The following is a 15,000-nucleotide window of genomic DNA, read 5'->3' as shown; positions in this document are numbered from 1 at the left end:
TATATATATATATATATATATATATATATATATATATATATATATATATATATATATATATATATATCAGTGGCGTGGCGTGCTTACAGTATAAGGTGGTGCCAGAATCAGAAGAAAATGACTTTAAAACATGCTATATTTGTAAATACAAAAGAATGGGGTAAAAATTAAAGAAAAGACTTACTCAGATAAGTAAGAGGCGGTATATACTATTTCTTAGTTTTATTATTATATAAATGCTGAAATCCATTTTAACAGATGGCTGTGGTGCCAGGCACCAAATCAACCAATATAGCCACGCCCCTGATATATATATATATATATATATATATATATATATATAATATATATATATATATATATATATATATATATATATATGTGTGTATGTGTGTGTGTATCTGTGTGTGTGTGTGTGTGTGTGTGTTTATATGACGGATTAGCCATATAGGTTTTCTGGGCATAATACTAAAACATATATTATGTGCACATTAAAGTGATTTGCTTTGTTGTTGTTTTCTTTTTTTTTTTTTTTTACTTTACCAGTTTTGATCCGTCGAGACCGACGTATGCTTTTTTTAATTTGCACTTATGTAATACCTTGGCCGAGACGTAATTTGCACATTGACAAAAATACTGCTTACATTACCACACGTGGAAGTAATATAAATTATATTATTTTTTATTGGTTATTTTCACGTCCTTGGATTAGTCATCTGCTTTTAGCTACACGTAATACAGTGTGTATTACACTATATCGTGTAACCGATTGGATAGGCACAAAAGCAGCTCAAAAGACTATAAATTATGAGTAAAGAGGGCCTACCTGGAATTGTTTGACTTTTTAAGAGCGATGTCAACGCCTTGTTAACTCTTAGCAAACAAATATACCGTGACAAGATAAGTTTTTATTTATTAATTTATGTAAACCTTTACACAGTGTTATCACTCTTTGCTCGGAAAAAAATAGCAAGACCAATAATGAAAACCAATGTGTCAACCCCCCCGCGCCCCCCGGACAGTATTTCTTCCTCTACTGCTGCTGCTGCTTTTGTTGTTGTTATCGTTGTCGCCGTTTTTGTCACCGTCGTCGTCGTCGTCGTCGTCGTCGTAGTAGTAGTAGTAGTAGTAGTAGTAGTAGTAGTAGTAGTAGTAGTAGAAGTAGTAGTAGTAGGAGGAGGAGGAGGAGGAGGAGGTGGAGGAGGAGGAGGGTGAGGAGGAGGAGGAGGAGTTGTTATTTTTATTGTCGGGTTTTAATGACATTTGCCTTCTTACATGCAAATTGTTGTTGTTGTTGCTGTTGTTATCGTTGTCGTCGTCGTCGTCGTAGTAGTAGTAGTAGTAGTAGTAGTAGTAGTAGTAGTAGTAGTAGTAGTAGTAGTAGTAGTAGTAGTAGTACTAGTTTTATTGTTGTTTTGTTGTGGAGTTTTAAAGTCATTCGCCTTTGTATACGCAAATCCCTGGTTCTAATTCCGCTGGGAGGGGGAGGGGGGGGGGGAGGTTGAGTCTTTGAAGAAGGTGCTTTACTCACATTCTCTCATTGTACTCAGGTGTAAAAAGAGTTCTCTACCGAATTTTTAAAATTTATAATCGTGTCTTACAGGCACCATGTCTCGTCCTAAATATTAAATGTTGCTGTTGGCTTTAGACCCCTGGAAATGTACATTGAGCTCAATTAGTGGGTATGGCGCGATGGAAAAGCTCAAGTTTTGTTGTTTGTATGTTATCGATATTGTTGTTGTAACATGCAAGGTATATTATTTTTATTTAGCCCAAGAGGACATTCATCTTTAAGCTCGAAAAACCGAAGTATTAACACAGATCAGGGGGAAAGACTTGATCATTTATAAAGCGCTATATCCACTAAACGTGCTCAAAGCGCTTTACAAGGGATCCCTAGCCAACAGCAACACTTAACATGTAGGACGATACACATGGCGCTAAAAGGGCGATATTACAATTAATTTTTTTCCGACAAAGATAACGCTGCTTACCGCCAGTTATTTATTTTACACCTGAGTACGGTGACAGTAAAGAGTGTTTTCCAAGGACTCAACTATGAGCCGCTCAAAGCAGGACTAAAACCCTGGACCTTCCGATCCGAAGGCGAGTGTCATACCACGAGACTACATAGCCGCAGTGCAGTGTCTAAAAGTGAGCATTAGCGGTGAGGCCACTTGCTCAATCGAGGAAAATAACAAAAAAAAGAAGTGAAACGATATGATGATTATTTCTCACTCGTATAAATTTACAAACAGTTCGGCATTCTAATCGCCTAATCGTGCGAATAAATCAATAATTTCATTTACAGTAGACTACATTATAATAGTACACAATCATATTTTCTATTACCAAGCATACATCCATACACATAGGAACTAAGAGAAGTGCTTTTTAGAAAGTTCGCACAGCACAACACGAAATATTTATTTTATCTAAGGTCGGAACTAACAGTCAACGACGCAACACAGCATAACCTCGAATAATATTGTGATCCTTAATACCACGGAAAAGCTTCTAAATCCTCACATATAAACAAGAAACTTATTGAACAACGAAATATACACTATTGTCGATTCGGATTGTTAGAAACAGATTGGAGTGGAAATATAGATGAGAGATAGATAACAATTGCTTCGATTAGTGTAACAGCTGAAACATCCCGTATTCATTTATTTGTGTTAACGGAGCTTTTATAAATCATTACCATAGATTATACTGGTCATTACTAATACCAGTTTCAGTTTATTGATTGGGAAGACATTCCTGCATATTACAATCAAAACGAACATTAATCCTTAACAGGTGAGACTGGATTTTACTTTCGAGTGACATGATGATATTACTCATAATATGACCCGTCTCAAATCGGTATTATGTAGGGGTGATTGAAATACAAGGATATCAAATTTATCGTTTGGGAGCCAAAATTGTTCCGTACAAACAATGTTTGCCAACGAACACAGAATTACTGGCAAATCTAAAATTTATAAATCTTTTCATTTTTCTTTTTTTTCTTTTTTTACAGATTGATATACTAGTATTGCAAACTTTTTATAAATTAAGGGTAATGTTATCACCTCTTGACTCAAGTGATTATTTATAAAATCTGCGAGGGCATAATGATTGGTCATTTACCGGTTTAGACGAGTTGACAGATTGACTTTTACCTATAAAAGTAGCATGTCTCTATTTGCATAGCATTTTGATGCATTTACTGGGTTCGCAAATAATTATTACGAACGGTATGTACTGTAACCAAATAACAGTTGTTTGTTTACAGTCTGCCATTAATGTAATGTCGAGTTACAGACACCTAAATAATTGCATGGTGAGCGATGGATATAATGTCATGGAAATGGTTTTGTACAACACGCACATGAATAATTCATTTACATCACCGACTACTATGATGTAGAGGAAAATCGAAGTAGGAAATTTTGGAAATCGAGAAACCAGACAATTGGAAGGAATTTTGATACATAAATTTTTACGTACACCAAAACCAAAATCAAGGCAATTAACGCAAGTTTTGTTCTGGCATTCGTTTTGTCAATTTTGTTGCATACCCCTCACTACCCCCCCCCCCCCCCCCCCCCCCCCACATATATACCTTTTACTGAAACAAAATATCATTGGCAATAATAATTACAAAACCGGGATTCATCTCGTATGTATTAAACGGGAAAGGTAAACAAATACATAAACAAACACAAAAATAAAGAAACGAACGACCAAATAATATCCATCCCTATATATTGCTCTTTCGTTTTCAAAGGGTACCGAATGCGTATTTCATAAAACATAGTATGTATTATTATTATTGACCTCTGACGTGGTGAGGAGATATAGGATCCTCATTTTGGACGAAAATCTAAATCTGCATTACCAAAGTAGGAGAAATAAACACGGCTCATCGGGATGATTTCAAAGTCGGCAGGCATTTCTCGATTAGATGGAGCATCCAATGCTGTACGGTAACAGCTGACGGATTTGGCATTGTGCCGCTTACTCACAGGAAAATTCAATAGAATTACAATCACGAATTTATAATTGATGTAGTAGTAGTAGTAGTAGTAGTAGTAGTAGTAGTAGTAGTAGTAGTAGTAGTAGTAGTAGTAGTAGTTTTAGTAGTAGTAGTAGTAATAGTAGTAGTAGTAGTAGTAGTAGTAGTAGTAGTAGTAGTAGTAGTAGTAGTAGTAGTAGTAGTAGTAGTAGTAGTAGTAGTAGTAGTAGTAGTAGTAGTTGTTGTTGTTGTTGTTGTTGTTGTAGTAGTAGTAGTAGGGGTAGTAGTAGTAGTAGTAGTAGTAGTAGTTAGTAGTAGTAGTAGTAGTAGTATAGTAGTAGTAGTATATAGTAGTAGTAGTAGTAGTAGAAGTAGTAGTAGTAGTAGTAGTAGTGAGTATAGTAGTAGTAGTAGTAGTTGTTGTTGTTGTTGTTGTTGTAGGAGTAGTAGCAGTTGTAGTAGTAGTAGTGGTAGTAGTAGTAGTAGTAGTAGTAGTAGTAGTAGTAGTAGTAGTAATAGTAGTAGTAGTAGTAGTAGTAGTAGTAGTAGTAGTAGTAGTAGTATGTAGTAGTAGTAGTAGTAGTAGTAGTAGTAGTAGTTAGTAGTAGTAGTAGTAGTAGTAGTAGTAGTAGTAGTAGTAGTAGTAGTAGTAGTAGTAGTAGTAGTAGTAGTAGTAGTAGTAGTAGTAGTAGTAGTAGTAGAGTAGTAGTAGTAGTAGTAGTAGTAGTAGTGTAGTAGTAGTAGTAGTAGTAGTAGTAGTAGTAGTAGTAGTAGTAGTAGTAGTAGTAGTAGTAGTAGTAGTAGTAGTAGTAGTAGTAGTAGTAGTAGTAGTAGTAGTAGTAGTAGTAGTAGTAGTGGAATGCAGTGCGCAAGATGAAAAGGGGGAAAGCAGTTGGATCAGACGAGATACCAGCAGAAGTCTGGAAATCACTTGGAGATGGGGTTCAATGGCCTGGTGTGGTTATTCAACAACACTTACAGAAAGAGAAAATGCCAGAAGAATGGTCAAAAAGTACGTTGATTCCCATATACAAAAATAAAGGAGATGTTCAAGAATGTGGCAACTGCAGGGGCATCAATGTAATGAGCAGCCATACAATGAAGATATGGGAAGGAGTAATCGCTAAGAGGATGAGAAAAGATGTAGACATAAGTGAAGAACAGTTTGGATTTGTTGCTGGTAAAAGTACAGAGGATGCTATATTTGCTCTAAAAGTGACCGCAGAGAAGTAGGTATAGAGAAAAGCAAAGAAAATACATTGTGTGTTCATTAACCTGGAGAAAGCATATGATAGGGTACCAAGAGAAGAAATGTGGTACTGTCTAAGAGCAAAGGGGGGAACAGAGAAATATATCAAAGTTATCCAAGATATGTACAAAGGAAACAAAACAGTGGTAAGGACAGCTGTTGGTCAACTGATCCATTTAATGTAAGAGTTGGATTACACAAGGGATCTGCTCTCAGCCCACTGCTGTTTGCAATAGTAATGGATGTTCTAACAGAACCCATCCGGCGAGAGGCACCATGGAACATGATGTATGCGTAGTACTTTTGAATGATACAAAAGCTGAGGCGGAAAGGGAACTGGAGGGTTGGAGTGGGCGTTGAAAAGGAGGGGATTAAGGGTAAGCAGATCGAAGACAGAGAGTATTTATGCATCGAACAACAGAGAGCAGGACCACCGATAAAGATAGGAGAAGAGGATGTGCCAATTCAAATACTTAGGAACAACTGTAACTGGGGCAATGAGATGGAGGTTAAGAAGAAGATACAGGCAGGCTGGAATACTTGGAGGAAGGTAACTGGAGTTATGTGTGACAAACGAATTTCCGCAAACCTGAAGGGGAAACTAAATACAAAAGTTGTAAGACCAGCAATGTTATATTGACTAGAGACAGCAGCTACAACAAAGAAACAAGATAAAGAGGTTGAGGTGTCAGAAATGAGGATGTTGAGATGGTCACTTGGCTGGACAAGTAAGATAACGTGAGAAATGAACGAATTCGAAGTTTGACTGAAGTGAAGAATGCATCAATTAAGATGATAGAAGACAGATTGAAATGGTTCGGACATGTAACAAGACGAGAGAGGGAGTACGTGTGAAGGAAAGTATTGGACTTACAATTAGCGGGAAAGAAGAAAAATGAACACCCAAAGCCTAGATGGTTGGATATGGTAAAGGACGATATCAAAGAACTGGGCCTGGAGGAAGATGATGCTCTGAACCGAGATGCATGGAGAGATGCATGGAAATGGGGAATTCATTATGGCAACCCTGCAAAATGCAGGATAAGCTGAAAGAAGAAGAAGAAGAAGAAGAAGAAGAAGAAGAAGAAGAAGAAGAAGAAGAAGAGGAAGAAGAAGAAGAAGTAGAAGTAGTAGTAATAGTAGTAGTAGTAGTAGTAGTAGTAGTAGTAGTAGTAGTATAGTAGTAGTAGAGTGTAGTAGTAGTGTAGTAGTGTAGTAGTAGTAGTAGTAGTAGTAGTAGTAGTAGTAGAGTTAGTAGTAGTAGTAGTAGGTAGTAGTAGTAGTAGTAGTAGTAGTAGTAGTTAGTAGTAGTGAGTAGTAGTAGTAGTAGTAGTAGTATAGTAGTAGTAGTAGTAGTAGTGTAGTAGTAGTAGTAGTATAGTAGTATTAGTAGTAGTAGTAGTAGTAGTAGTTAGTAGTAGTAGTAGTAGTAGTAGTAGTTAGTAGTGTGTAGTGTGTAGTAGTAGTAGTAGTAGTAAGTAGTAGTAGTAGTAGTAGTAGTAGTAGTATGTAGTAGTAGTAGTAGTCGTCGTGTGGTGGTGGTAGTAGTAGTAGTAGTAGTAGTAGTAGTAGTAGTAGTAGTAGTAGTAGTAGTAGTAGTAGTAGTGGTGGTGGTAGTATAGTAGAAAGTAGTAGTAGTAGTATAGTAGTATAGTAGTAGTAGTAGTAGTAGTAGTAGAGTAGTAGTAGTAGTAGTAGTAGTGTAGTAGTAGTAGTAGTGTAGTAGTAGTAGTAGTAATAGTAGTAGTAGTAGTAGTAGTAGTAGTAGTAGTAGTAGTAGTAGTAGTAGTAGTAGTAGTAGTTGATGCCCACCTTACACCGCGAATCCGTGAAGGTAATTACAATAGTTGAAGAAAAACATTATCCTGTATGTCAGATCGAATTCATCACCACGCACATATTATTATTATAGGACTAGCAAAAGTAAAGGAGAAGTATTTTTATACTATCTATCATTTTTATTGTCATATATAATATATATATATATATATATATATATATATATATATATATATATATATATATATATATATATATATATATATGACCTTCCGTTTGGGGACGAGAAAGAAAAGGTTTAATCTTCCTTTATGTCTTATGCAACTCAATAGTCCAGAGACACACTGGAGTATGTTTTAATGGCCCATATTATTATATACAACACATAACATCATGGACCGACGATACAGCCAATGTCTTGTCGACGTTGTCGCCTCGCGCTTCGGGAGGATCAACACTAAGTAAAGGTCCTTGTTTACAATAAGACATACCATTTACACATAGCTATGAATGATTTTTAGGTTTATCACATCATAAACACCACATAAAATGAACAGCCTGGACTGGTGTTGTCCTGTGCTTTGGCACTCCTACATGGTTAGGATGTGAAATATAATCTGTCTTCGATTGGAATCTGTATTGGTGTGTGTGTGTGTGTGTGTGTGTGTGTGTGTGAGAGAGAGAAAGTGTGTGTGTGTGTGTGTGTGTGTGTGTGAGTGAGTGAGTGTGTTCCCGTGGATGTGTGTGGGTGTGGGCGTGGGTGTGTAGTGTGTGTTTATCAGTCACCTGTGTTAATGTGCGTATGTCTGTGTGTGTGATGTGTTATGATGTGCATGTGTGTGTGCGCGCGCGAGTGTATGTGTGTGTGCGTGTGTGTGTGTGTGTGTGCGTGTGTGAGCAAGCAGGGGTGCCCCGAACTAGAATAATAGGAGTGTCTTGATGCGGTCTTGTGCGTAATGCGCGTGTGCGTGTGCTTCTTGAGGAGCCTGTGCTTACATACACATTTATTTGACGATCAAGGTCGTTCTTCAAAATGACCAAATCAGTCGAGCGAAACTGTCCTTGTCATTGCAAACAAGAGGGCATTGGTCCAAGTACACTAGATATAATAGGGTTGTTGTCGTTTGTATACAGCGAGAGATGATCTACTCTCACCAAATTTACTCAAGCAAGTTATAAAATGCAATTAGTGGGGATGATCTATTATTACCTCTCCATGTGCTCGAGGTCACTGGTCATATTGCAAAGGGTGCTCAAAATGACCCACCTAGTGAAACGTGTTCACAGTTTGGGAAATATCCAACTTCACAATTGGTCATTTTGCTCAGCATTACTCATGGGTTGCTATGTTTACAACACGACAAAGTGCTTACATTGATTGAGAAATGTCCAATGGTTTTACAGCAACAAATCATGTGATCGATGACTAGGTTGGACGAAAACATGAATATAGATCGCTCCCATTAATCAGTAGATTTTGACTAATCAAAACATGGGATTCTAGCACCCTAAAAAACCGCGCTCGGACAAATATCGCTGTTTGTCTTCTTACAGCAGAGGACTTGTATGCCTGCTATACCAAGTCCATTTCAAAATACATGACCATGCATTTCGATCTGTGTGTTTCTCTCAATTCGCGTTGTGTCTTGTCATGAATCTTCACACAGTCTTAGATTTTACTAAACCTAATGGCACGGACCCCGAATAAGAATAATGCATCTTTTACGGTTACCATGCAATCGCTGGTTCCTTTGATGTTTTGCGGTGTTTTAATTGTTGCCATCCAAAACATTAGGCCTAGAATTTTACAGGAACACACCCAACATAACGTATAAGGAATAACGGACCAACACACAAACTATGTGTTATCTTGAACGATTATAGTCTGGTTTATACCGTTTATTGAGAACTACTCAAAAACATGGGTGGCAAAAAAAAAATAATAGATAAATAAATAAATTTTTAAAAAATTTAATCAAAATAAAACAACAAAAAAAGAAAAAAAAAAAAGAAGCAATAACAAAGACCGGAGTGACGTCGATTTCGTTCTATCTATAGATCGATCGAAGTTGACGTCACTCGGGGCATTGTTATTGTTTTTTGCCATCCGTGTTTATGAGTAATATTATGCATGCATCTTTTTTACAAAACAACATATAGAACAATAACAGCAAGATATAAATATAATGTATATTTTCTGAAGAAAATCTGATTTGAAATCAGTAAGCCCTTTTAGGCTTTTCACCGACATAAGATTTTTTTAAAAATATATATTTTGCACATAATAAATTAAATACCATATATTATACATAAAAATTGATATGTCTTGTAGTTTCAATAATTTTGAATATCAAATAAACTTACGAGAAAAGTAAACAGATCTGAACTGGTCTGAGAAGTTGTTGAAAGGCCTTCCTTCCTATTTCCTTGACGTGAATATTATAAAATTTTAGTTGGAAGTCAATATCGATTCCAAGTAACCATACAGTGTCTTCACATGGTATTGTTACTGAATCAGTATTAAATACTGGGTACTTATTCTGCGTTCTTTAGTCTACAGCAAGAGGTTGGAACTCATCTGGATTGGCCTTCATGCAATTTATATGGAACCAATTTGTAAGAATCTGGCTTAAGAACATCAATGAGTTTCAAAATCTTTATGGCAGTAAGATAGTGTATTATCGTCGGCATAATTATACAGGACTGAATCTTTTATAAATAAAAATATGTCACATATGAATAATAATATTATTCATAAGTGACATATATTATATTAAAAAGCAATGGACCTAGAATTGATCCCTGTGGCACCCCCTTTGAAACTTCTTACCACTGACTCTCAACTTATCCAATTTTAACTTATTGTTTTCTTTTTGATTAATAACTTTTAATCAACATTTACATTTTTGTGCCATCCCATGTGCTGAAAGTTTGCTATCGAATTAGTATGGTGGTGAACGATCAAATTCTTAGACAAATCCAGCAGGATTGCCGCTACATATTGCTTATTGTGCGACGCCTTTTTCCAGTCCTCAATCAGTCTCAAAAGTATTGTCTGACACCTGAAACCCATTCTTTTTTTTCTTTTTTTTTTTCTAAATGCACATAAATTCCCGTGAAGTTTTTTTTTTTTTTTTTTTAAAATGATCTGATAATTGTTAGAATAATTGACAGAAAACTTTTTCAATTTTTTTGGAAATAATCGGTAAAATACTAACGGGTATGTAATTTTTTTTATGTCGAGGGGATAATTTTTTTAACATGGGAATAACTAGTGCTAATCATAGCTTGTCCAGGAAACATTTTGATTGATTCATTTAGTATTACATAAATATCTGGTATTACGGGGGCATTGGCTTTTAGAAGTTTTACTGAAATTTTATCGTCATCTGTTGCTTTTATTTTTTGTTGTCATCTAGGCCAGTGACAATTTTTATGATTGTTTCTTGGTCAGTTTCTTTGAATCCAAATAACGGTAAGTTTGGGCAGTTCTCTTTAATTGCCGCTATGCTAGGGGGTGGTGTCAAAGACAACATTTCTTTCAATGTCAGTTGCAACGTTAAAACGAATAATCTGTTGAATGTTGAGCACACTTCCTGCGTATCATTTACAATTTATCATCCATTGTAAGAATAATTTTTGGGCGCCGGATCTTTGATGTTTTGATAGGCCAGAACCCCCCCCCCCCCCCCCCCCCCCAATACATCTATCAAGAAAATATTTACGACTAATGGATTTCTTTTTATTTTTGTTTAGCCACCTTTGGTATATTAAAAAAAATTCCAGCTGATTTCACTCTTTTCTTTTTTTAATATTTACTATAAGCCATTCTTTTTCTATATATAGCATTTTTGAGTTCTCTGTCCATGCGAGGCATTCTTTTAAATTTTTTATGTTTCTTTTATCGGCGCATAGTTTGCAACTTAATGCTTGAAGTGTGATTAATGTTTATATTAAATCCAGACCTACCTAACGCGTGTGACCTACTTGAACCTTACCTATTGATCGAATGAAGTTGACGCCAGTCAGGTCTTTGTTATTGCTTTTTGCCATCCGTGTTTATGAGTAATCCTCACTAAACTGTATTAACCTGAATATAAATTTTCATGGTTACACATAATTTTGTGTGTTGGTCCGTTATACTTCCGGATGGCAATGTTTTGAGCTTCTTAGCCAAGCGCATATTATCTATAGTAAAATAAAGGGAGTAAAAATGGCCCAAGCTTAAAAAATTTAACACTTATGTGAAATCAGTCCTGCTCAATGGGTCGGAGACCCATGGTCAACCATGACCACATCAGCCAAGATACAAACTTTTGTCAATCGATGTCTTCGACAAATACTCAGGTTGAAATGGTTTGACAAAGTGCTAAATGCTGACCTTTGGACAAGAACAAACCAAGAGCAAATGGATGTCCAGGTCAGACGCAGAAAGTGGCGATGGATTGGCAGTACCCTGGGGAAAGAGCCCTGTAATATAACCACGCAGGCTCTTGAATGGAACCCACAGGGCACGAGGAAAGGGGGTCGTCCAAAATAGACTTGGAGGAGAAGCCTCTACCAAGATTTGAGCGTCTCCAACTTACATGGAGTAAGGCAAAGGTCTGTGCCAAGGACAGAAGAAGATGGAAGAGTGCTGTTGAGGCCCTATGCTCCGCCAGGAGCCAAGAGGCATAAGTCAAGTCAAGTAAGTAAAAAATGACTCTTATAAAAGATACAAGAAAAAGTAAACGGCGATTTGGCCTTTGGTCTTCTTCGGGTAAACAAATAAAGGATATGTTATATTACATTTGCATTATCATTAAAACAGTATAGAGGTAAAAATGTGTGTGTGTGTGTGTGTGTGTGTGTGTGTGTGTGTGTGTGAATGTATGTGTTCAAGGGAAGGAGAGAGAGAGAGAGAGAGAGAGAGAGAGAGAGAGAGAGAGAGAGAGAGGGGGGGGGGGGTTGGTGGGAAGAAATAGAGCGCCGAGGAGACAAAGTAATGAGATGAAATGTAAACCGAGATCAAAACGGTATAAATCACGCATAAGATAGAGGGACTTGGCTAAGAAGCTCACAACATTGCCATCCGGAAGTATAACGAATCAAGACAAAAAATATGTGTCAGTGACGTTTATATTCTGGTTAATACAGTTCAGTGAGAATTCATAATATGTATTTTTACGGACAATAAATAATGCATTCAATTAAATTTTTTAAAAAGAAAGTTAGTCGCTGGTCGGATGAGTAAAAAAAGTTAGCAAGAATACTTATGTTTAATAAACACGGATTTGTTAGATGGCTTAGGTTCCAGTCAGCGTGTACGGGCTCGATGGTTCCAGTTAATCAATCGCATGCATCTATGGTGAAGAAAAATGTACGATTATGTCTCTGATTAGGTACTCTACACTTTACGAAGTCTCAGGTATGATAGTTTCCTGGCCAAAATGTCAAAAACTGGATTTTTCAGAGAAAAAATATTTTAAAATCTTCCTAAAAATCGATCCTTATTTTCATTCAAGTGACGCTGTTTTTTTTTTTGGGTTTTTTTTTTTTCTTTCTTCTCTCCTTTTTCTTTTAACTTTCATTTTTATTTATTTTTTTTTTTTTTTTGTTTTTTTTTTTTTTTGGAAATATAGACGTGGACATATTATATTAAACAGGTTTGACATCCGAATCCACTTATGGGCCTAGTTTAACATTGTTGTAATGGACAATATTTTGGGTCATTTTTTAGATTTCCATTACAACAATGAGCCCATAAGGAGTTGGGTTATCAGAGCTGCAAATAAATACACGTCCTATTTTTATCTTTCTTTTTTTTTTTTTTTAAAATAATTTTTAGTAACTCATCTATGCTCACTTGAAATTAACTCCCCTTTTTCCCGCCAGTTGTAATGTAGGTTATCGGAAAACGAAAGAAAAAAATCTTATCATTAGCTCAAGGTTTGCGTTGAAAAACGACTTTCTTCACATAAATACCCCCTCAGTATGAATATTTATTCATTTTAAAATCAATAATCATCAAATAAAAAGCTGCTGTAACCAAAAAGTCTATCTCTTTTTAATAACATGTTGTGATTTAAAACTTCCGAACGGTTAATGTTTTGAAATCGACGTTGTTTACTGTATCCATGGTTGTACTTTCGCAATCTTCTAATATTGCGAACATAACAACAGATTCGATTCATTTTAATGTGGGTATTTTAAATAATTACTCCTTAATCATCACCATCATCATCATCACATTCTTCTTCTTTTCTTCTTTTTCTTCTTCTTCTTCTTCTTCTTCTTCTTCTTCTTCTTCTTCTTCTTCTTCTTCTTCTTCTTCTTCTTCTTCTTCTTCTTCTTCTTCTTCTTCACTTCTTCTTCTTCTTCTTCTTCTTCTTCTTCTTCTTCTTCTTCTTCTTCTTCCTTTTATGTCTCATCACGTAAAACATTATGTCATTATGGAATTTGGCTCTCACTTACGTCTCATGATCATTATCCATCATCGGCATTGGTAAAGGAGAGAGGTCCCTGTCGCCATCTAGCTCTGTTTACACAGAGGCCGTGGTCAGATGGTTTAAGTTTAAGTGTTCCAATGCTAAAAATTAGCCTTTTTTTGTTTCTGTATCTGAATTATTTGTAGCAACCAAAAATATAGCCAATTAAAAAGAAAAATGTTAGCTACCATTTATCATTTTTAAACATGCCATGTTACTAACATGTGTTAGTGATCCAATTTTTAAAAATCTTAGGCTGTCATTATCCCCAGACACCTGTCTGGGGATAATGAAAATTCGTTATCCCCAGACGCCTGTGGGTGTCATGGCCGAATTGTTTGCTAGTCGTCTGCCCTGGAAGTTTTACCAGAATCGACGTTGTGTTCGAATCCTGGTTCCGCCACTTTTTTTTTTTATAATTCCGTCTTCTTTTTACAGAACGTTGCAAGGGAAAAATGTCCCATCCATCCTCCCTCCACCTATTTTTTAAAATTTCTCTCTCTCTCTCTCTCTCTCTCTCTCTCTCTCTCTCTCTCTCTCTCTCTCTCTCTCTCTCTCTCTCTCTCTCTCTCTCTCTCTCTTGGTTCATTTCTAGTTTCTAGCAAATTGTCATATTCGTCCCCACTCCGATCTCAAAAAGTGTCTAAAAAGAATAAATAATTAAAAAGCAAACAAACAGAAATATTCAGAGAGCGACCAATTGGTCAGATAGAGGAGAAAAAATCAAACAATGATTAAAATAAAAAAAATAAAAACAATTTTAAGAAATTGATGCTCAGAAACGGAACAAAAGGTCAAACAAAACGGAGAAAAGAATAGACTCGCATAAAATAAAAAGAGGTGGGGAGGAGGATGGATGGGACATTTATCCCTTGCAACGTTCTGTAAAAAGAAGACGGAATTTATTTAAAAAAAAAAAACAAAAAAAAAAAAAGTGGCGGAACCAGGATTCGAACCCACAACGTCGATTCTGGTAAAACGTCCAGGGCAGACGACTAAACCATTCGGCCATGACACTCACTTCGATGTCGACGCATATTGTGTATATGTAGTAATTTAATGTTGATTTAATGTTGGTTAATTTTATGTTTTTATATATATTTTATTAACTTTCCTTATTTCTATGTGCATTTGGAAACATTCCATATTCTGGAATGTTGATATTGTTTAAAAGAGCGGAGTTTCAAATATGTGTCTGGGGATAACGAAATTTCGTTATCCCCAGACAGGTGTCTGGGTATAATCACAGCGAAAATCTTACCTTAACCTCTTAAACCCGATACCACTGTATCAGATTGATAAAGAAGAAGATTGTCAACAACAACAAAAAAACAAAAAAAATAACAACAATGATAACAACAGCCCCCCCCCCCCCCCCATTCCGGATCTCTCTCTCTCTCTCTCTCTCTCTCTCTCTCTCTCTCTCTCTCTCTCTCTCTCTCTCTCCCTCCCTCTCTCTCTCTCTCTCTCTCTCTCTCTCTCTCTCTCCCTCTCCCTCT

At 36.2% G+C, this 15,000-nt stretch overlaps 2 protein-coding genes across 7 annotated transcripts in view; one reads left to right on the top strand and one right to left on the bottom strand.

Annotated features, from left to right (window-relative positions):
• Positions 1-7,690, bottom strand: part of LOC144972871 (uncharacterized) — a 15,528-nt gene extending 7,838 nt beyond the window's left edge. Inside the window, exon 1 of one of the 3 annotated variants that reach the window (XR_013645440.1) lies at positions 7,068-7,189. The gene's annotated coding sequence lies outside the window, so the exon portion shown is untranslated. Of the gene's footprint in view, positions 1-2,352; positions 2,570-7,067; positions 7,190-7,525 lie in introns of those variants that run through there. The other 2 variants (XM_078914627.1, XM_078914626.1) reach the window with 2 other exon arrangements.
• Positions 7,691-13,120: 5,430 nt separating this feature from the next.
• Positions 13,121-15,000, top strand: part of LOC144972870 (annexin A5-like) — a 31,109-nt gene continuing 29,229 nt past the window's right edge. For 2 of the 4 annotated variants that reach the window (XM_078914625.1, XM_078914623.1), the window contains exon 1: positions 13,126-13,213. The gene's annotated coding sequence lies outside the window, so the exon portion shown is untranslated. Of the gene's footprint in view, positions 13,214-15,000 lie in introns of all 4 variants that reach the window. The other 2 variants (XM_078914621.1, XM_078914622.1) reach the window with 2 other exon arrangements.

The sequence above is a fragment of the Berghia stephanieae genome, chromosome 5 (assembly GCF_034508935.2).
Source record: "Berghia stephanieae isolate SIO BIC M18660-M18661 chromosome 5, UCSD_Bste_1.3, whole genome shotgun sequence".
Classification (NCBI taxonomy): Eukaryota; Metazoa; Mollusca; class Gastropoda; order Nudibranchia; family Aeolidiidae; genus Berghia; species Berghia stephanieae.
This window is presented reverse-complemented; position numbering and strand designations above follow the sequence as displayed.